At 39.2% G+C, this 21,898-nt stretch overlaps 1 pseudogene; it reads left to right on the top strand.

Moving 5' to 3' along the window:
- The first annotated feature begins 2,314 nt into the window (after window positions 1–2,314).
- On the top strand, window positions 2,315–4,544 carry LOC141505633 (solute carrier family 15 member 2 pseudogene; annotated as a pseudogene).
- The last annotated feature ends 17,354 nt before the right edge of the window (window positions 4,545–21,898 follow it).

Here is a 21,898-nt window from a genome sequence, read left to right as displayed (position 1 = left end):
GGAAGCTATGGAGATGGGCAGTTCCTCTCTGAGACTAGACAACAGGGAATTGGGGCCCCTAGCTATTCCTGCTTGGACCAAGCCCATCTTGCTAGCTGCTGAGTGTCTGATACAGCAGGCTCTCAGTCTGCAAGCATTCTTCAGTCAAAACAGCCTGGCTTACAAATATCTCCTATGTACCTAAGATATTGCTACATACCTAATATTGTAAAATATAGCTCATATTGACCTTTCTCCAATCAGATTGACAGATGAGAAGCTTTTATTGTGAATTTCTGATGCTATTTTCACATCAGACATTCCAAATTCAATACCTGAGATGTGTCCCTTTAAGGTCAAGGAGATGGAAAGGAATGGTAATAATTCAGGAAACATTTAACAAATGTCTACTGTGGGCAAGTCATTGTGTTAAGCAGTGTCCAAAGTGTTAAGCACTGTGTATTCAAATAAGAAAAAGACATTCCCTGCCCGGGATAAGAAGCTTACAGTGTAATGAGGGGAAAATGTAGGCAGTGGCACAGAGACCATCAAAGGGCTTTTTGCTTATCCCCACTACAGATGAAATGATTAGTTTTTGTTGTTGCTATTGTTGTTGTTTAGTCATTTCAGTCATGTCTAACCATTTGTGACCCTGTTTGGGGTTTTCTTAGCAATGATACTAAAGTGGTTTTCCATTTCCTTCTCCAGTTCATTTATAGATGAGAAAACCAAGGCAAACAGGGTAAAGTGACCTTTCCAGAGTCACACAGCTAGTAAATATCTGAAGTCAGACTTGAACTAATGAAAATGAGTCTTTCTGATTCCAAACTCAGTGATCTATCCACTGCATCATCTAGTTGTCCATACCTGATTTAAGATAACTCCATTTAGTGTTTTAGACTTTTTAAATTTTTATTTTCTTGAACTACATGCAAAAGTAGTTTTCCATGTTCATTTTTCTGTAAGATTTTGAGTTCCACAGTTTTCTTCCTCCCTCTCTTTCCTTCTCCTTCCTCATAACAGCAAGAAATCACATATAGGTTGTATACTCACAATCATGTTAAACACTTCCATATTAGTCTTGTGAAAGAAGAATTAGAAAAAAAGGGAAAAAATATGAGGAAAAAGAAAAAGTAAAACAAATTCTTAAAAGTTAAAATACATGGGAGTGATGATCAACCTTGATGGACTTGTTCATTCCATCAGTACAACAATCAGGGACAATTTTGGGCTATCTGTAATGGAAAATACCATCTGTATCCAGATAAAGAACCATGGAGTTTGAACAAAGTTCAAGGACTATTCCCTTTAATTTAGGAAAAAAACTAATATCTTATTGTCTGATCTTGTTATCTCTTATACTTTATGTTTCTTCCTTAAAGATAAGATTTCTCTCTCATCACACTCAATTTGGATCAATGTACAACATGGAAACAATGTAAAGACTGACAAATTGTTTTCTGGGGGGGAGTAAGATTAGGGGAAAAATTATAAAACTCAAAATAAATAAAATCTTTGATTAAAAAAAGTGAAAATAGTATGTTTTGGTCCGCATGCAGACTCCATGGTTTTTTTTTTTTCCTCAGGAAGTGGATGACATTTTCCATCACAAGTCCTTTAGAACTATCTTTGATCACTGTATTGCTGAGAAGAGCTAAATCTGTTGGAACTGATCATCTCATAATGTTGCTGGTAAAGTGTACAATGCTCTCCTGGTTCTGCTGACTTCACTCAGCATCAGTTCATGCAAATCTTTCCAGGTTCTGAAATCCACCTGCTCATGATTTCTTACAGAATAATAGTATTTTGTTACATTCGTATACCACAATTTGTTGAATCATTTCCCAAAAGACAGGCATCCCCTCATTTTCCAATTCTTTACCACTACAAAGAGTTGCTATAAATATTTTTGTACATTTTTTAAAAGTACATTATTTTGTGCATTTTTTCTCTTTTTATGATTTTTAGAGTATTTTTAAATCAGGGATGGTTGCTGTTTTTTGTCAGAAGTAATTTATGAATTGATCATTGAAGCAATGATAATATTTTCATTAATTTTAATATTAATATGGTCAGTTATGTTTATTGGTTTCCCAATATGGAACCAATATTGAATTCAATCTAGTCAGAGTGGATGATCTTTGTGATATATTACTGCAGTCTCTTTGCTAATGTTTTATTTAAAAATTTGCATCCATATTCATTAGTGGAATTTCCTTACTTTTCTTTCTCTGTTTTGACTCCCTATTTTAGGTATCAAACCCACATCTATGACCTCCCTCCTATTCCCTCATCTCAAAGCAAGCTGGATACAATCCCTACTTACTGCAGCCATATGCCTGAGGAGAGAACTGTTGATGAGTTAGTCATGAATACCTTCCCTACAATTAAGTCCAAGAAAACCCTCTTGTGTCCTCAGAAGAGAAACTGACCCAGCCCTCAAATCCTCCAAAAAAAAATTTGTAAAAATCTGTGACTCTAATTACCCATTGAGCATTGCCTTCATCATGGTAATTGAGTTCTGTGAACAATTCTCCTACTATAGCAGGAAAGCTGTGGTGACACTGTACTTTCTGTCCTTCCTACACTGGAATGAAATATGTCTACATCTGTGTCCTATGCCTTCAACAGCCTCGACTATTTCAGCTGCTCTCTGGGGTGCAATCATGGCTGACTCTTGGTTAGGAAAGTTCAGGACAATTATTTACAGTTCTGGTGTATGGGCTAGGTCACTTGATGAAGTCAGTGGGTACAGTGCCAGTCATTGGAGGATGTGTAATTCACAAGGCTGCTCTCTTTCTGATAGCATTGGGAATAGGAGACATCAAACCCTGCATTGCAGCCTTTGGTGGAGACCAGTTTGTAGAAGAACATACAAAAGAAAAGAGCAGGTTCTTCTCACTTTTCTAACAGGCCATCAATGCAGGGAGTTTGATCTCCATATTTGTCTCACCCATGCTAAGAGGTGATGTGTACAGTGCTGTGGAAGAGATTGTTGTGCATTAGCCTTTGGGGTCCCAAGAGTGCTAATAGTACTAGCTTTTTCTGTGTTTGCTCATGGAAGCAAGATGTACAAAAAACCTCCTCCTGAAGTGATTAAAGTCTCCAAATGTATCTGGTTTTCTATTTCAAATCACCTGAAGAACCATTCTAGTGAAACTGTAAAGAGAGAACACTGGCTGGACTGGGAAGAGGAAAAAGTATCCAAAACAGCTCATCTTGGAAGGGAAGACACTAAACCACGTGTTGTTCCACTGCCAATGTTCTGGGCTCTTGGATAGGCAGGACTCTCAGTGGAATTTACAAGTGACTTGTAATGTGGCAAATTTTGTATTCCAATTCGATCAGATTCAGGAGTCGAATCTTTCCCTTCTGGTGCTTAACTTTATCCCCCTATTTGGTTTGGGGCTCTACCCTCTGGTCAGAATTTGTGGAATCAATTTAACATCTGTTAGGAAATTGGCAACTGGTATGATCCTGGCATCCATTGCATTTGCAATTGCGGCTACTGTTGAGATCAAGATAAATGAACTGCCAGAAGGCAAAGAGATTTGTCTGAGGATTTTTGAATCTGGCAGATGATGAAGTAAAAGTGGCATTGATAGATTATCAGAACAACTCTCTGTTTCCAGAATCCATCAAGCCCTTTCAGAAAACAATAGAGCAGGTGGCTAGGTGGTACAGTGGATAGAGCACTGGCCCTGGAGTCAGGAGTACCTAAGTTCAAAACCTGCCTCAGACACTTAATAATTACCTAGCTGTGTGGTCTTGGGCAAGCCACTTAACCCCATTTGCCTTGCAAAATCCTTTTAAAAAGTGTTATAGAAAACAACAGATCATTCCAAAATGTTCCTGACCACAGAGAGCCAGAGATTTGCTTCCAGCAATAGTATCACCACATGTCTGTCACCAGTAAGCACATCCTAGAAGAGAAGAGTAGATATAGTTTTGTCATTCATGAAGATCAAAGTAGGATCTCCAGCCTCCTGATGAAGGACATGGTAACTTCAACAACCAGTGAGATGGCATCTGTGAGGTTTATGAACACCTTGGATAAAGATGTTAAGCTCACCTAAAGAGAGATGTTTCCCTCAATGTCAGTGAGGACTATGGCACCTCTTCCTACAAAACCCTGGAAAGGGGAAAATACCATCACATGCAGTATGGAACAAATGACAAGGACTTGTTGGATCTGGAGCTACTCAGTTTTGGAATGGCATACTTATTATTACTAATAGTTCTGATCAGGATCTCAAGGCATGGAAAACAAGTTACTTCACTTAATCAAATGTCCAGTGAATGACAATTGCCTCAGTACTATAGCCAAGATTATGTAGGGCTTGAATTCTCCTATTCTCAGGTCCCCTTCAGCATCAAATCTGTCCTATAAGCAGCCTGGCTTCTGACAGTGGTCATGGGGAAAGCATCATACTTATTGTGGCACAGAGAAGTCTTTGGTACAGTGGACTGAATTTATCTTGTTTTCCTGTCTCCTGCTTATTGTTTGCCTCATTTTTTCAATCACAGACTACTGTTACATTCCTGTGAAACCAGAGGATGCTTAAAGTCTGGAGGGTACAATACCTTCCTGCATCAAAGGGAACAAGAGACCTGGTCACCTAGAAAATAAAATTCTTGACTGTTCCCTTAGCTGTACTCAAAGACTTATTTTTTTAACTGACCTATTCAGTCTAACTCATCCCTGATCTAGCCTACATCTGTCTTCTAACCTGAGTGTCCTTCTTCCCACTGGGTTGGGCCAAAGAAGTAGCACCAATTTCATCAGAGACATTAACCTGTAGCTGCTTTTCAGTCTTTCACTGTTGAGGGAGAAGGGAAATATGCACCTGTATTTGTCACTCAATATATTGCCAAATGAGACCAAATCTGTATCACAGAAGGAACTTAATAGACTTTCTTCTATACTCATTTTTTTCAGGGAATATATGCAATATTAGAATTGTTTATTCTTTAACTGTTTGGTAAGATTCACTTGTAAATCCATCAGGGTGAATTTTTTTTCCTTTGGAAATTCATTTATAGCTTATTCAATTTCCTATTTTAAGAGAAGATTATTTAAGTATTCTATTTTATGGTTCTATTTGTACATTTTTATTTTTTGCAATGTAATTTTATATTTTGCAAATACTCATTCATTTCATTTAGATTATCAAGCTTATTGGCATATAGTTGGGCAAAAGCTTTAAATAAGAGCTTAATGTTGGCATATAATTGTCAAGAGAGCATTTAATAAAGAGCTTTTGAATTTATATTGGTATTCTCAGTCCTTTGGCTGAAATAAAGTGTGAATTTATATTGCTAATTCAGCTTTTTTTATTTTTTTAACATCAGATTATATAATACCTTTTAGATTTTAGTAGATTGCTTTTAATAGCTCCTAGTTTTATTTAATTCAATTTTTACTTTTAATTTTGTTCATTTCTTCTTTTATTTTGAAGATCTATATTTTTGGTGTTCAACTGAAAATTTTAATTTATTGTTTTTCTAGGTGTATCTTTTTATTTCTATGCCCTATTCATTGATATGCTATTCTTTTATTGATTAAAAAGCTAGTTTAGAAGTATAAATTTCCTACTACATATTGCTTTAAATTCATTCCAAATATTTTGACATCTTGTCTCATTTTTGTCATTACTTTTAATGAAATTATTGTTTCTCTCTTATTTCTTCTTTGATCCATCCATTCTTTAGAATTATATTATTTCAGGGGCAGCTAGGTGGCGTAGTGGATAAAGCACCGGCCTTGGAGTCAGGAGTACCTGGGTTCAAATCCTGTGTCTCAGACACTTAATAATTACCTAGCTGTGTGGCCTTGGGCAAGCCACTTAACCCCATTTGCTTTGCTAAAAAAAAAAACCTAAAAAAAAAAGAATTACATTATTTCATTTCAAATTAATTTTAGTCTACATTTCAAAAACCTTTTGTTGAACATAATTTTTGTTGCATTGTGGTCAGAAATGCCTGCTTATCTGCATTTGTTTGTGAGTTTTTCATGCCCTAATATATGGTCAATTTTCAAATGGTCAAAAGATATGCAAAGGCAATTTACAGCTAAGGAAATCAAAGCAATCCATAGTCTTATGGAAAATTGCTCTAAATCATTACTTATTAGAGAAGTGCAAATTAAAGCATCTCTGAGATACCACCTCACACCTATCAGACTGGCCAATATGATCAGAAAGGACAATGATCAATGTTGGAAGGAATGCGGGAAATCTGGTGTACTAATACATTGTTGGTGGAGCTGTGAACTCATTCAACCTTTCTGAAGAGCAATTTGGGATTATGCCCAAAGGGCAACAAAAATGTGCATACCCTTTGATCCAACAGTACCACTACTGAGTCTATACCTTGAAGAGATTATGAAAAAGGGTAAAAACATCACTTGTACAAAAATATTTATAACAGCCCTGTTTGTGGTGGCAAAAAATTGGAAATTAAGTGAATGTCATTCAATTGGGAAATGGCTTAACGAACTGTGGTATATGTATGTCATAGAACACTATTGTTCTATTAGAAACCAGGAGGGATGGGAATTCAGGGAAGCCTGGAAGGATTTGCATGAACTGATGCTGAGTGAGATGAGCAGAAGCAGAAAATCACTGTACACCCTAACAGCAACATGGGGGTGATGATCAACTTTGATGGACTTGCTCATCCCTGCAGGGCAACAACCAGGGACAATATTGGGCTATCTGCAATGGAGAATACCATCTGTATCCAGAGAAGGAATTATGGACTTTGAACAAAGACCAAAGACTATTACCTTTAAATTAGGAAAAAAACTGTCATCATATTATATAATTTTACTATATCATACTTTATTTTTCTTCCTTAAGGATATGATGTCTCTGTCATCACATTCAACTGAGATCAATGTATAACATGGAACCAATGTAAAGACTAACAGGGGTGGGGAGGGAAGCAAGAATGGGGTAAAAATTGTAAAACAAAATAAATAAAATCTTTCAAAAAATATATGGTCAATTTTGTGAAGGTACCACATTCAGCTGAAAAGTTATATTATTTTCTATCTCCATTCAATATTAAAAAGAGGTCTTTCATATATAACTTTTCTAAAATTCTTTTCACCTTCTTTTCTTCTTAAGATGGGGGGAGAATTGATTTATCAACATTATAATTTTATTGTTTTCTCTTGTATCTGTTTAATTTTTCTTTTTGAATTAAGATTAAATGCATATTAATTGCTTTGTCCGAGATTATGATTGCTATTCCTATTTTTTACTTCAGTTAGAGTATAATAGATTCCACTTCAACCTCTTAACTCTCTGAGTATCTTTCTTTTTTGAAAGTATTTCATATAAACAACATTTTGTTGAATTATGATTTCTAATATAGTCCTCCTACCCACTTTCATTTTATGAGTGAGTCTGCCCAATTCACAATTATAGTTGTGAAAAAGATAAAATGAAATACAATTTATTGTCTTACATGTTTCACTATCTCCAACTTATATGTTTTGCTTTTGATGTAAATCTCCCTTACACCACCCTCTTTCTCATCCTACCACCTTTCCCTTAATCTCTTTCCTATCTACTTTCCTGTTTATTGAAATGAATTTCTATACCAAATGTGTATGTGTATTGTACAAATTGAATAAATGATGTCTTCCCTCTCTCATAAAAATTCTTTCCTGTATATTTTAATTATGTAAGATAATTTTTTAACATTCTTTGTCTCCTTTTCCCTTTTCCCAGGGCCAATCCTCTTCTCCACACTTCTATTCTTTTTTTTAATCATCCAAATGAAATAGAATCATAACCAGGCCCTTTATCTAATTAGATTTTTTCTTGGACTTCTATTGATCACTTATTGATGATAAATGTCTGAGGTATCATTACCCAAAATAACTCTGTGAACAACTGAATTTTGTTGAGCTCCTTATGATTTGTTAATAATGTTTACTTTTTTAAGCTTCTCTTGAGTACTTGAGTTTGGATGAAAATTGTTAATTTTATCCTCAATTTGGTCTTTTCATTGGAAATGCTTAGAAGTTCTCTATTTCATTTAAGATCCATTTTCCCCTCTAGCATTATTTTCAGTTTTTTTAAGTAAGTTATTTCTGGCTGTTAAGCCCATGTTCTTTGCCTTCTGGCTTATCACCATTCAAGTTCTCCATTCCTTTATAGTGCTGACTTCTAAGTCTTGTGCTACCTGGTCCTGACAACTTTGAATTTTGACTTTAATATTCCTGAGAGTTTTCATTTTGATTTTTTTATAAGGTAACTGGAAATTCTTTCAATTTTTACTTTTTCCAGTATTTATAAGATATCTGGGCAATTTTATGATTTCTTTAAAAATCTATGATGGGGGGGGCGGAGCCAAGATGGCGACAAGAAGGGATCCAGTCTTAGGAACTCTCTGATAAAATTCATCAGCTAAGGACTCTAAGTAAACTTTTGAGAGACAGAACCCACAAAGGGACCCAGTGAGGCAGTTCTACTCAAGGTAACCGGGAAAAGAGCAGAAAGGCTCTGCTCCCCAGGATTGGAGAGGCGGCCCGCCAGAGGGGTGGCCCGCCAGAGCCAAAGAACCTCAGCCTCCTGGAGGCTGGGGGTCTCAGCTCCCAGCAGCGGGGGAGTCTCCTGAGCTGCACCCTGAGGAGCACCGGGCACAAAGTGGAGGAACAGCAGGGAACCTCTGCCAGAGTGAGCATGTGGAGCCCAGACCTCAGCAAGCAGCATCCTCTTTCCCCAGCCCTGATCCAGGAAACAGAAGCAGGCGGAGCCGGTAAGCAGGAGTGCCCAGGGCATGAGCCCATGGAGCTGAGGGAGGGGAGTGAAGAGAGACTGCCTAGCTGTGTCCTCTGCCCCTGAAACAAGACTCTGGGGCTCTGACCACATTCAGATCCTGACCACAGTCTAGGCCCCCCCATAGAACAGCAGCCCCCCCCCCACATCAGCCCCTTGGCAGAGGGGGACGCTTATGGTCATTCACAGACCAGGAGGGAGGACAGAGCCGCACACACTGAGACCCTTGTGGGAGTGTCCCAAAAGCTCAAGAAACACCCCAAACCAGGCCCAGGCTGGGAAAATGAGCAAGCAGAGAAACAAAAAGAAGACTATTGAGAAATATTTTGCAAATAAGCCCAAGAAGGACCAAAATACTCAGTCTGAAGATGAGGAAGCACAAGCTCCTGCATCTAAAGACTCCAAGAAAAACAGAAATTGGGCTCAGGCTATGATAGAGCTCAAAAAAGACTTTGAAAATCAAATGAGGGAGTTGGAAGAAAAATTGGGAAAAGAAAGGGGAGAGATGCAGGAAAAACATGAAAATGAAGTCAGCAGCTTAGTCAAGGAAATCCAAAAAAATGCTGAAGAAAATAGCATGCTAAAAAACAGCTTAGGTCAAAAAAGTTATTGAGGAGAAGAATGCTTTAAAAAGAAAAATTGGCCAGATGGAAAAAGAGATAACTCTCTGAGAACAAATCCTTCAGACAAAGAATAGAATTCAGGGAGATTGATGAATTTAACAGAAATCAGGAATCAATACTTCAAAACCAAAAAAAAATGAAAAATTAGAAGAAAATGTGAAATATCTCATTGAAAAAACAACTGATATGGAAAACAGACTTAGGAAAGATAATTTAAAAATTATTGGAATACCTGAAAGTCATGATCAGGAAAAGAGCCTTGACATCATTTTCAAAGAATTACTACAAGAAAATTGCCCGGATATTCTAGAAGCAGAGGACAAAATAGAAATGGAGAGAATCCACTGATCCCCCCGAGAAAGAGATCCCAAAAAACCAACCCCTAGGAATATTATAACCAAGTTCCAGAACTCCCAAGTCAAAGAGAAAATATTACAAGCAGCCAGAAGGACACAGTTCAAATATCATGGAGCTGCAGTCAGGATCACACAGGACTTAGCAGCAGCTACATTGGAAGCTCGTAGGGCTTGGAATACAATATACTGGAAGGCAAAAGAGCTTAGAATGTAGCCAAGAATGAACTACCCAGCAAGGCTGAATGTCCTCTTCCAGGGAAAAAGATGGACTTTCAATGAACCAGGGAAATTTCAAAGGTTCCTTTTGGAATGGCCAGAGCTGAACAGAAGGTTTGATCTTCAGATACAGGACTCAGGTGAAGCATGGAGATTGGAGGAGAGGGGGGAAATATGAGGGACATAATGAGGATGAACTGCATGTATTCCTGCATAGAAAAATGACACTGATAATACTCATATGAACCTTCTCAGTTGGTGGAGCAGGTAGAGAGAGCTTTTATAGTTGGGGCACGGGAGAAAGCTGAGTTCGAGGATAAAATATGGTGTAAAAATGGAGTCAATAGAAAAAAGGGAAATGGAAGGGGAGAAAGAAAAAGGAGAGGGGGAATAGTCCAAGATATTTCACATAAGATTTTTTTTATTACAATGAGCTATTGCAATGATATGGAAGGGGGGGAGGCAAGGGGGAATGAGGGAAACTTTGCTCTCATCAGAGATGGCTAGGAGAGGAAACAGCAAATATACTCAATGGGGTATAGACATCTGGAGTAAGAAGGAGGGGGGGAGCAGGGGGAAGGGGTGGGGATGTGAATAAAGAAGGAGAGGATGGCCCATGGGGGGAGAGTGGTCAGATATAACACATTTTCTTTCTTACTTCTTGCAAGGGGCTGGGATTGGAATGCCTGCCCAGGACCACAGGGCCAGGTGGATTCTGGGCCTAAGGGGTGGTATGGGGGCTCAGGGCTTCTTGGCCCCAGGACCAGGGATCTGTCTGCTGTGCCACTCAGCGACCCCCTACAGCAGAGTCATAGTGAAAGGAGAGAGAAAATAGAGTACATGGTAGTGGAGAAATAAGAAAGGAGGGAGTTGCGATCAGCAATGGCAAAGGTGGAAAAATATGGAAGTAACTTTTGTGATGGACTTATCTATCATAAAGAATGAGATCCACACATGACAGAGTTGTTGGTGTTGGAACAAAGACTCAAGCACATTTTTTGTTATGATAATTTGGGGGAGGGTGCAGGGCAAGTGGGGCTGGGTGGCCTGCCTGGGGCCACATAGCGGGGTGATCTTTGGGTGTCTGGGGTCGTATTTGGACCCAGGTGCTCCTGGCTCAAGGGCCAATGCTCTGTCTGCCACCCAGCCACCCCTACTATTATTACTATTTTATTTTATTTTGGGTCTTTTTTTTCTTTATTTATTTTTTGGTTCTTGCAGGGCAGTGGGGATCGGGTGGCTTGCATGTCACACGGCTCGGTGATTGTTGGGTTTACGAGGCTGGATGTGGACTCGGGTGCCCGTGGCTCCAGGGCTGTTGCTTCATCCATTGCGCCACCTGGCCATACCTACAATTATTACTATTATTATTTTTTATTTTATTTTTTTCCTCTCCCCTTTACTTTTTTCACCCAAACAAGTCTATCTATATTCATGGGGGAGGAGGTATTTTGTTTACTTGTAAACAAGAATATTTTATTAATGTAAAAAAAACATTTGTACAAAATGAGAATAAAAAATAAATTTAAAAAAAAAGAAAAAAAAAGTCTATGATGGGGGCGGCTAGGTGGCATAGTGGATAAAGCACCAGCCTTGGAGTCAGGAGTACCTGGGTTCAAATCTGGTCTCAGACACTTAATGATTACCTAGCTGTGTGGCCTTGGGCAAGCCACTTAACCCCATTTGCCTTGCTAAAAAAAAAAACCCTAAAAAAATAAAAAAATCTATGATGACTGGAGGAGGGGGGACACTGGGGGAGGGTGGATGTTGTTATTCCTGACCAGGTAGTCTAGTGATCTTAAATTATCTCTTCTTGACCTGTTGTCTAGATTAGTTGCCTTTTCAATAAGATATTTCCCTATTTTCTTCTATTTTGAGAGGCTGAGTTATTTTCTTTCTTCAGTGAGGTTTTGTATCTTATTCACTAAGATATTAATTCTCCTATTTATCCTTTTTTTAATAGCTCTCATTTGTTTTTAGAATCATTATTAATGCTTTCCTTAAATCCTCTAGGAATTTTTGTTGGACTTATATCCAAACTTCACTTTACCTTTAGACTTTGCTTATAGATATTTTCAACTTGTCTTCTGTATTTATGTCTTGAGCTTCCCTGTCACCATAATAGACCTTTATGTCACATTGTTGCGTGTGTGTGTGTGTGTGTGTGTGTGTGTGTGTGTGTGTGTGGTTTTTTCTTTCATTGTTTTAGACAACTTCTTGACTTTAATCTTTATATCAGTGCTGTATTCTTCATACTCTGGAGAATGGGGGAGGAGGTGGATTGCCTGGCAGAAGCTCCTGTCCATTTATATCCTTCTGTTGCTTTCACAACTTAATCTGAAGGTTTGCAAGTTTTCAGTGCTCCCAAATTAATCTGATTTGGGAAGAGTTTTATTCATTATCCTCAGATCTGAGCTCTGTAGTTACCTGGCTTAAGTTTGAGTCTGTTGACTTGTATATGGCTGAACTTCAGTAAATTGGTACTGTGCTCAGCACACTGGGAGGTTCTGATGATTTGGAGTGACTGAATTGCTGGCTCCTCTTTGATTTGATATTCTATTTAGATGCTGGTCTGAGGACTAGAATTGAATCCCTGCTGTTCTGCTCTTGGATGCGGTCCCATGCTACTACATTTCCAAAAACTTTCTTTTGCTCAGTATTTAAACTTGAAAGCCTGGATCTATGACCTGGAACTGGGCAATAGGCAATAAAGCTACTATATGGTACCTATACCAGCACCCAGCACTAGTTTAATGATCCCCTTCACCTCAGTGATTTCTGCCCTGGTGTTCTGCTTTAGCTCTTTTTCTTTCCATGGATGTTGAAATGCCCTTTGTCACTTCTTCCACAATTCTTTCCTGGCCAGCCCTCCATACCCAGTGTCAGTAGACCTCCCTGTCTATCTCCCTAGGTTTCTCTAGTCTGGGAAAGCAACTCACTGTGACTTCTTGGCTTTTCTAATAAGTCTGGGTGTTTTCTAGATTGTTATGGAAGAGGTATCCTGGTCAAGCTAGGCAAATGCTTCCTCTCAATATGCCATCTTGATTTCATCTCCAAACTCATTTTACAAATGAGGAAACTCTTCTTTCTCAAATTGCCTAACACAGAATAGTTCTTTGCAATTTATAATTATAATAAAGCAACATGAATCAACCATGTCTGCAAATTTAGGCTTCAATTTATATCTATAGCCTACCTTTCTTCTAAGAGACTGGAGCTGGAGATAGGTTCCACCATCAGTTCTTTTAAGTTTTAATTGCACAATGCATTGCAGAATGCTAAAAATCATTCAGAGTTGTTTTCTTTTACTTTTTTTGTGGTCATCATGTAAACTCTTTAGTGTCTTGCACATAGTGGGGCATCATAAAATTACAATCTAATGTTCAAATAGATAAAGATAGGATAAATTAGAAATACTCTCAAAAGGAAAGAAGGTACTCATACAAAGTGAAATTTATCTGAGACTTGAGGGAAGCCAGGAGATAGAGATGAATAATAAGAGATTCCAGGCATGAGGAACAACCAGTGAAAATTAGTCAGGATAATATGGAAATATGTTAAATATGACTGTAGATGTATAACCTATATCAGATTATTCACTGTCATGAGGAGGGATAGGGAAGAGAGGGAGAAGGGGAATTCAAAAAGTTACAAAAAGAATGATGAAAATTATCTTTGCATGTAATTGAAAAAAATAAAATAACATTTTAAAAACTAAAAGAAAAAAGAAAATTAGTCAGGAGATGGAGTATCTGGTATAGCAATGAAAAGAGGCCAAAATCACTATGTTGTTGCTGTGACTAGATTGCTCATTTTACAGGTAAAAAGATCTGGGTTCAAATACTACCTCTTAGACAGTGACATGAGCATTTTTGAGTCAATTAACCCTTATGCCTCAGGCAACTCCTAGTATATATCTACTAAATCACAGACTATGTAGTCTGCATAGATGAAGCAAGTTACAATTGCTAATTAACTCACAGATTTTTTTTTATTCAGTTATCTTCTAGCAAGTCCACTAAAGACTTATTAAACTTATCTTGGAATGAAGATGTTTGTGGTTTGTCCTTCAATCTCAAAAAGAACCAATGACAAGAATTGGATTTAAATGAGGCAAAACTGTGCAGTAACTAATCTCATTATCTTCATTTTCTCCTCTTTAGTCAATGAAATCCAGTGGCAAGGTATACCTCAATTTAGAAAGGCCAAGGTCACCCATAGAGATGGTTCTGTATTCTTGAAGACACAAATTTTATGTTAGAAAGGCTTCACCTATCTGCAACAATATAAGTAACATCTGAGGACCAATCTAGGTAAGTTCACAGAGGTCCAATTCCTCTGAGTGGATAGGATCATTCCAACAATGCATGTATATATTTTTAACTGGGGGTGGCAAAAATATCAAAGGAAATTTAGGATGGTGGGGAGAGATTCAAAGGCATGATTAATGTGATCTGGCTCTCCACTATTGACATTTAAATAAATATCTTTATTAAATCACAGAATCAAGCCAGAACTATAATCTGAGCTTCCTAAAATTCCCTGCTTCTAGGTGGGTCAGGGATCCAAAGACATGAAAGGACAAGGTTTTCAAAGTTTCAAATATCACTTGAAGTTGGACACAATTTGAAAGTTAAAGTAGACTTCTCAATACAGTGTCCCTGTTCAATCTCTCTTTCTCTCATTTCTCTGTCTCTATCTCTCTTTTCATCTTTCTATTTGTCTTTCTCTCCTTCTCTCTCTCTCTCTCTCTCTCTCTCTCTCTCTCTCACACACACACACACACACACACACACACACACACACACACACACACACACAAATACATTTCCATCCCCATCATTAGTATTAGTCAGGAAGAACTGAGTTCAAATCCTGCCTCGGAGCTGTGACTCTGAGTAAGCATTTAATCTCTACCCCAATTTTCTCAATTAAAATCGGAAATAGCAATAGCACTTACCTCCAAAGGTCAAATTAAATCATTGTAAAGAGCCTTAGCATAGAGTTTGACACATAGCAGACACTTAACGAATGCATGTTTCCTTCTTTCCTTCCCTTCTTCCTTCTTTCTTTTCACCTATTCATTACAGACACTTGAATTACTCCTCTAAGTCACACCTAATACTTTCAGAAAGTTTGCTCTGGAAGAATGAAGTGGGAAGAAATGCTAGATTTAAAGTAAGAAAATTTGAGTTTGTTTCCTGGAACTAAGTTTTAGCTGTGTGACCTTTGAAAAGTCAGTTCACATTTTGGGGCCTCTGCTTCCTTACCTGTAAAATAAGGGAATTGAATTAGATGACAACCAAGGTCCTTTTGGACTTAAATCTCTAATCCTAAAATTCTTTTTTTCCTCTATACTATAGGAAGGAAAAGAAAAGCACATGACTTTCTTCTCCTAGGGAGTCTCTCTTACAACTAAATTCAATTATAAGATAGAGAGAGACAGAGGAAGGGGGTCAGCAGGTATGTTTTTCTGGAACCTGCGGTATGAGCATGAGTGGATACAAATTGTCCTATGAACTTGTATAATGAACTATAGAGATCAAGAAAGAAATTTCTCTATGAATAGAATAGAAACTATTCACCAGTATGAATTGATAACATACATTATAAAATTAGTAATAATAATAATAATAATAATGAAAGATAAGTAGAAAAGTCGGTTGTTATCTCCATCTCCTGTGAGCCACATCTGTAGCATATTTCAGGCATACAGCTTTATTTGTTTCCTGCTGTTCAAGTCATCATGAACAGAACCAAGTTATCCTATAAACTGCAATATTTATGAAATGGGGGCAACTAAGTGGCTCAGGTTCTAAATAACTGAGTTCAAATCCAGCCTTGCACACTTAATAAGTACCTAGCTGTGTGGCCTTGGACAAGCCACTTAACCCCATTGCCTTGCAAACACCAAAAAAAAAATTATGAAATGGTCTTAATTTAAAGGATCTGTTTAAAGTTGTACATATTATAAGTGTGTATCATAAATAAGTCTGTACACATAAGAAAGATAAGCGTATAATCTATACGAGTATCTTTTATTTTCTTTCAAGGTCTTTTCCAGCTCTAATATTCTCTAAAACTGTGAGGTATAAATTAAAAATGTGTTTTATAGTTATAAATGATGAATGAGTATTTTGTGGTGGTGTTCTGCCTTTGAGAGGACAGATGTGAGCATAATGTTTGCCCTCTAAAGGCAGGAATGGTTTCATATTTGTCTTTGTAGCCCTAGTGTCTAGCAATATTACACAGCAGGAGTTTAATAATTATTGCTATTTTTTTTAATTGCAGGTGTGAATAATATGTCCCAGGATCACGCCTTAAACTCAACATAAAACTGAACTGTTATTATTATTATTATTATTATCTTCACATTAAATCCTCCCCTCTTTCAAATTTCCCTATTTCTATCAAAGATGCCATCATCTTTCTGGTGTCTCAGGTTTGTAATCTCAGCATACTGTCATTTATACCTATCATATCTGATCCTTTCTCCCCATTCATATAACTAACACCTTAGTTCAGCCCCTCATCACTTCTCACATAGATTACAAACACAGTCTCCCTAACTGGTCTCTCTGACTCATGTTTCTCACAATTCCACTGCATGCCACACACTGCTATAGAAATAACTTTCCCTAAGTACCTATTTCACCATGTGACTCCCCTACTTAACCAAATTCTAGTGGCTTCCTATTGCTGCTATAATAAAATATAAGCTCTTCTGTTTAATTTTTAAAGTCCTACTCCTAACTGTAGTCTACCTTCCCAGCCTCAGTGAACAGTTCTTTTTCTGCTGCAGTTTGTACTCCAACCAAACTGGCCTTTCTGCTCCTTTCTGATATTCCATCTGTTATCTCCATGCTTGAAATCTATTTCTACCTTACCTCTATTCTCAGAGAGTCACTCACTTCTTTTCTTTTTAGGTTTTTGCAAAGCAAATGGGGTTAAGTGGCTTGCCCAAGGCCACACAGCTAGGTAATTATTAAGTGTCTGAGATCGGATTTGAACGCAGGTACTCCTGGACTCCAAGGCGGGTGCTTTATGCACTACGCCATCTAGCCGCCCCACCCTCACTTCTTTAAACACAGTTTAAACACCATTTTCTGCATGAAATCCTTACTGATCCTCCAACTACTAGTGTCCTTCTCAAACAACCTTATACTTATATGTGAATATATGTATGCATGTATGTATTATAGCTATGCAGTACACATGCTTACATGTACTTGATGCCTATGCCTTCTGTTAGAGTGTTAAGTTCAGTGCAAGTTAAGAATGTTTCATTCTCTCTATTTGCATGTCTGGTGATCTTTACAGCATCTAGTCTTTGGTGGTCCTCAATAGGTACATATTGATTGGTGATTGATTAATAGCATACGCTACTGCAATTCAACTCAAAAATGTTCGCTGTGCTCCCATTATGTGAAATGTACTAAATCAGAAAACTTGTCTTTTCATTTAAAATGAGAATTTCCCTCATAAGCAGATTCCAGGGGCTGAGCCCCATCGAACCACCATCCTCATAGCCAGTTTTGGAAACCTGGGACACAGTTGAGATAAGCAGACTTTGGTCTAAGTGATTGTAACCAAAAGCAGGAGGGATGTGAGGATTGGTTTGAGAGAGGAGTAAAAAGGAATAATTCTTGCTCTCCTTGCCTTAAGATAAGGGTTTTCATACTCCTTATCCTCATTCTCTTGGATTTCTTAATTTGAAGAAGTCTTTCCAAAACCTTTTATGGGTTAGGTAGATAAATAGACAGATAAGATAGACAGATCACTCAAACTCTGTCTTAGAAAAAGATGTATTGTGTGGGTACCTAATGATATGTAGATTTTTTAAGGCTAGCACACTGGAAAAGAGAAATAAGCATTACTGTCATTTCCGAAGAGAAAATAAGCTTAGGTCACCCCCTACAGTGGGACTATGAGTCCTTTTCAGAACTTTCTGGTTTGAAGAATAACATCTCCCAATTTTCATTATTGAGTTATTATGAATAGTCTTTTAAAAGCATGAATTCTAACTGCTCCACGTTCACACTCGAGCACACACACACACACACACACACACACACACACACACACACCATAGAGTCCAGTAAACTGCACAGAACTAGACGTCTTAGATCCCTGACTGCTTAGTTTCCGAATGAAAACCCAACACACTTTAGGGTGTGGAGCGTCAAGACCAAAAAGCTAGGTGAGAGATTCCAAGTAAGATTGTGAGTTAACTTGATTGCGGGGAAAGACGGGAATATTGTGTGGAAGAGCAGCCCACTGCGCTCTGTGTGCATGGTAGAACCTCGTGTCTATGGGTAGAGTCGGGTCGGATTTATTCTGTGTGAAGTAAAGGTGGTAAAGAGGAGAGGAGTGATTTGAATGTAAATGATGGAAGGCGAAGGTGGGAAAGAATCACCTTAAAGTATTTCCCTCTGCCTCAGGATAAGCAACCAGAGTGGGATATTTCATTCAAGTAACCCTTTAGGGTCACACCACATGCTGACTTTAAGTCCTCCCCGAAAAGCTGAGCCTGTATCTGAGACTTAAACCTTGTGGACTGAAAGATGACCCTGAGTGGAATACCTTTGTCCATTCAGGAGGCCAAAAAATTCCTCAAGAGCCTTCATCAAAGTCTTGAGGCCACCTCAGCCACTTTGCTTCCATCCATACAAGGTAGGACAGAAAAGCACAATGAAAGAGGGAAGCCTTCGGCCTGCGGCATTTTTCCTCAGACGATTTTAGGGGACAGTGGGCTCTTGCTCTGAAGGGACAACATCCAGACCCACCCCCAGCAAATTTCAGTGATATCACAGTTGCTAGGGCATAGCAGCCTACTGTCCTTCCCAAACGAAAGGCTTTCATCTAGCCTTTTTCCTAGCTCCCCCTCGCCTTGGGTCAGTCTGGACATTTCATTCAAACGCCCAACCGGGCTGTGGAACGTCTACGGTTCAGCTACACCACTCCCCCAGGCCCCTCTTTTCCTAGGGATGTCTTAGTAAAGAGGAAGGCACCCTTGTGGGAGAGAGGGAAGAAAGGGGTCATCACCCCAACCCCCGCACTTCCTGTCGGGTGCTTCCTCTCTCCTCAGTGACTGAAGCAACTTGTTGGCTCTCTGTGCCCCTAACACTAGGCTAAGGAATCCGCCCCCCCCCCCCCCCCCCGCCGCCGAAAGTCTCATATCCTCCGCCTTTTCTCTATGCAACTTGCCTGCAAAACGTTTAAAACATCGGCTTCCTCTGAAGATGCCCTTTTTGGGGACTAGACGGTCAGATAGAAATATTTGGGGAGAGCTGGGTTTTCTTCCTCTTCCGCAGATACAGTTATCTAGATGACAGTCGTTTATGTGTATGTTTCTCTGTCTCCATCTCTGTCTCTTTCTGTCTCTGTGTCTCTCTCTGTGTCTATCTGTGTCTCTGTCTCTGTCTCTCTGTCTCTCTCTCTCTCTCTGTCTCTCTCTCTCTCTCTCTCTCTCTCTCACACACACACACACACACACACACACACACACACACACACACAAACCCTTTGTCTCTGTCAGTGTGTCTGTCTATCTGTGGATCTGTCTGTTTCTCTGTCTCTAACTGAAAAGCGCGAACTATGTGGAATTCCGGGGAGGTGATGACAAATGCAACAATGCTGTCACACCTGGCTGAAGCGGTCCGGTCCTGGGCAGCGGAAATGCCTGCAAGGGAGAAACAGGAGGGAGAGCCAGCACGGGTGGTCAGAAGAAAAAGGGATCCAGACCAAGCTGGATGCACAAATCTCTGGGGATTGCAGATCAGGCCCACGAAGGTCAGGAAGAGCTGCAGACCCAGGTCCCCCCCCCTTTACAGGAAAATGGGGTTCTTGCACCGACCCACTCATAGCCAGACACATTTTTGATCCCATCTAAAATCGTTGGAATTTTGAAAATAGACAGTTCCTCTTTAGCGCGAAGGTCACTAGAATTTGAAGACGAAAGGGAATTTAGACACAAGGTGGTAGGAATTCTCTTAGTTTATAGGTGAGGGAACCAAGGCTTGGGGAGGTTCTCGCTTGACTGAAGTCATGCAGGTAGCTGGTGTCGGAGCAGGCGTAAGCCAAGTCCTGAAGGCTGTACTACTAATTTGCAAACAGCGCTTTTGTTTTCGTTTGGGTCCCAATGTTGTTTTTATTCTCTTCAGGGGAAAAGAATCAAAGGCTACTTCGGGCTTCAAGCTAACCTTGAGAAAGTACCTGTTCTATTCAGTGCCTGTTTTGTATTGTTTAATATGGAGGAAGCCTGGAGGAGAGTTCAGATACGTTGCTGCTGAAGAGCTTCGGGAATTATTTTCCAATAACAGTCGGTAAGGCCAGCGGGATTTTGGTTTCTGGAGAAAAGTCAGGACTTAAGCTGGAATGCATCGTGACAGCACTGTAGGAGTAAGCAACGGGCCTTAGACTTTTTCAGCCTTGTACCCGAAGTCCGGCCGGCTATCATGAAGGATTTGTCCAGATCCCGGACTACACAGGCCTGCAGCGTCTTCCAGTTCCTAAGTTGAAGAGCTGAGATGTTTATAAATACGCCTTTGAAAAGGCGCCTTCAACTCGCAGTTTTCCTAGCTTCGGTAGCTAAGGTCTGCGAACTGACGCACTCCCCTCTAGCCATTCTCCGAACGCAGCGCGTTCTGGGACTTGGGGATATTCTGTAGTTTAGGAGAGCTCCGAAGAATCTGAGTTTCACTCCGGAGCAGAGCAGTTTTACGTCGGTGGGTCACTGCTATTGTTTTTGTTGTAGAAATAGTAAGAAATTACAGTGGCCGGCTTCTCTTGCAAGATCTATAACTAAGGTAGCAGTGAAGCAGTGTAGTGAAATCCATCCCTATTTATATGCGGCGCTTGACAAGTTTACTGGCAGAGACGCTGGCTCTCAATATTTACTCAGTTTTTACTGCCTAGACCTGTTATTCTCCGACCGATTTTGATTCTGTTGCCCCTAACTTAGCAACTATAGCTTGAAGAATAAAGTACTAGAGAAAAAAAAACAAAAATTGTTCTTCCCTCCTTTCCTCTCCCTTGCAAAAAGGAAAACAACCCCAAACAAAAACAAAACACAACTGACCTTTCATTAGTGATTTCGACTTGATCATTTTCTGCAAGTCTCACTCATTGTTTGGTCACGCTTCCACTTCCTCAGAAATCGTATAAATAATACTCGACCCAGAAGAACTGATGAACCAACTGAAAGATCTGGTAATCAAACGTCCTTGTCTGACTTGGGATTCACAGCTCCAGGTGTGTGAACTGAGCTCCTGAAGAGTAGGGATTGTTTCTATTTTTTATGCTTAGTTTTTGTTTTGGTTTTTTTTTTTGGGGGGGGGGGGTTTGGTTGGTTGGTTGGCTTTGATTTTTGTATCTCTAGTGCCTAGGAAAACTCGGACACATAAGCCTAGTTAGCGTTTAATAAATGCCTATTGGCTGACTCTCTTCTGAACGTGCATAAGTGTATCCATACCTATAACCTCCACATATATACAAGAAGAGTATATTGACACATTTATATAAAGCATCCAATAACCTCGAAGTCACATGGAAAGGATTGGAGTCCGTGAATGAATCGGAACCTATAAAGAGGTAACTGGGGTGGAAGTGAAGGTGGGGAGGCCTATTTTGTTTAACCAAACCGAATGTCCAATTAAAACTATTTAAATTCATAGACTTATTCCACAATAGAATGAATATTTATCCATTGCCAGGTTATCTCCTACTGTAAATGTCTCTGAGCTTCTCTGGTGGATTCAAAAATCAAGCTAAATTCGTCTAGTTCTATTCAAAAGAGTGGATAAGCGAGTGTTTCGTTCATTCAGTCTTGAAACATTTCACAATAGACATATCACAAGCCTTCGTGGAGTTTTCTGTTCTCTCTACCAGCACAAAGATTTATGACCCCTTCCCATAGGTCTATCCCTTCAAC

This window comes from Macrotis lagotis, chromosome 1 (assembly GCF_037893015.1).
Source record: "Macrotis lagotis isolate mMagLag1 chromosome 1, bilby.v1.9.chrom.fasta, whole genome shotgun sequence".
Classification (NCBI taxonomy): Eukaryota; Metazoa; Chordata; class Mammalia; order Peramelemorphia; family Peramelidae; genus Macrotis; species Macrotis lagotis.
Note: the sequence above shows the minus strand (reverse complement) of the source record. Positions and strands in the feature narration are given on the sequence as shown.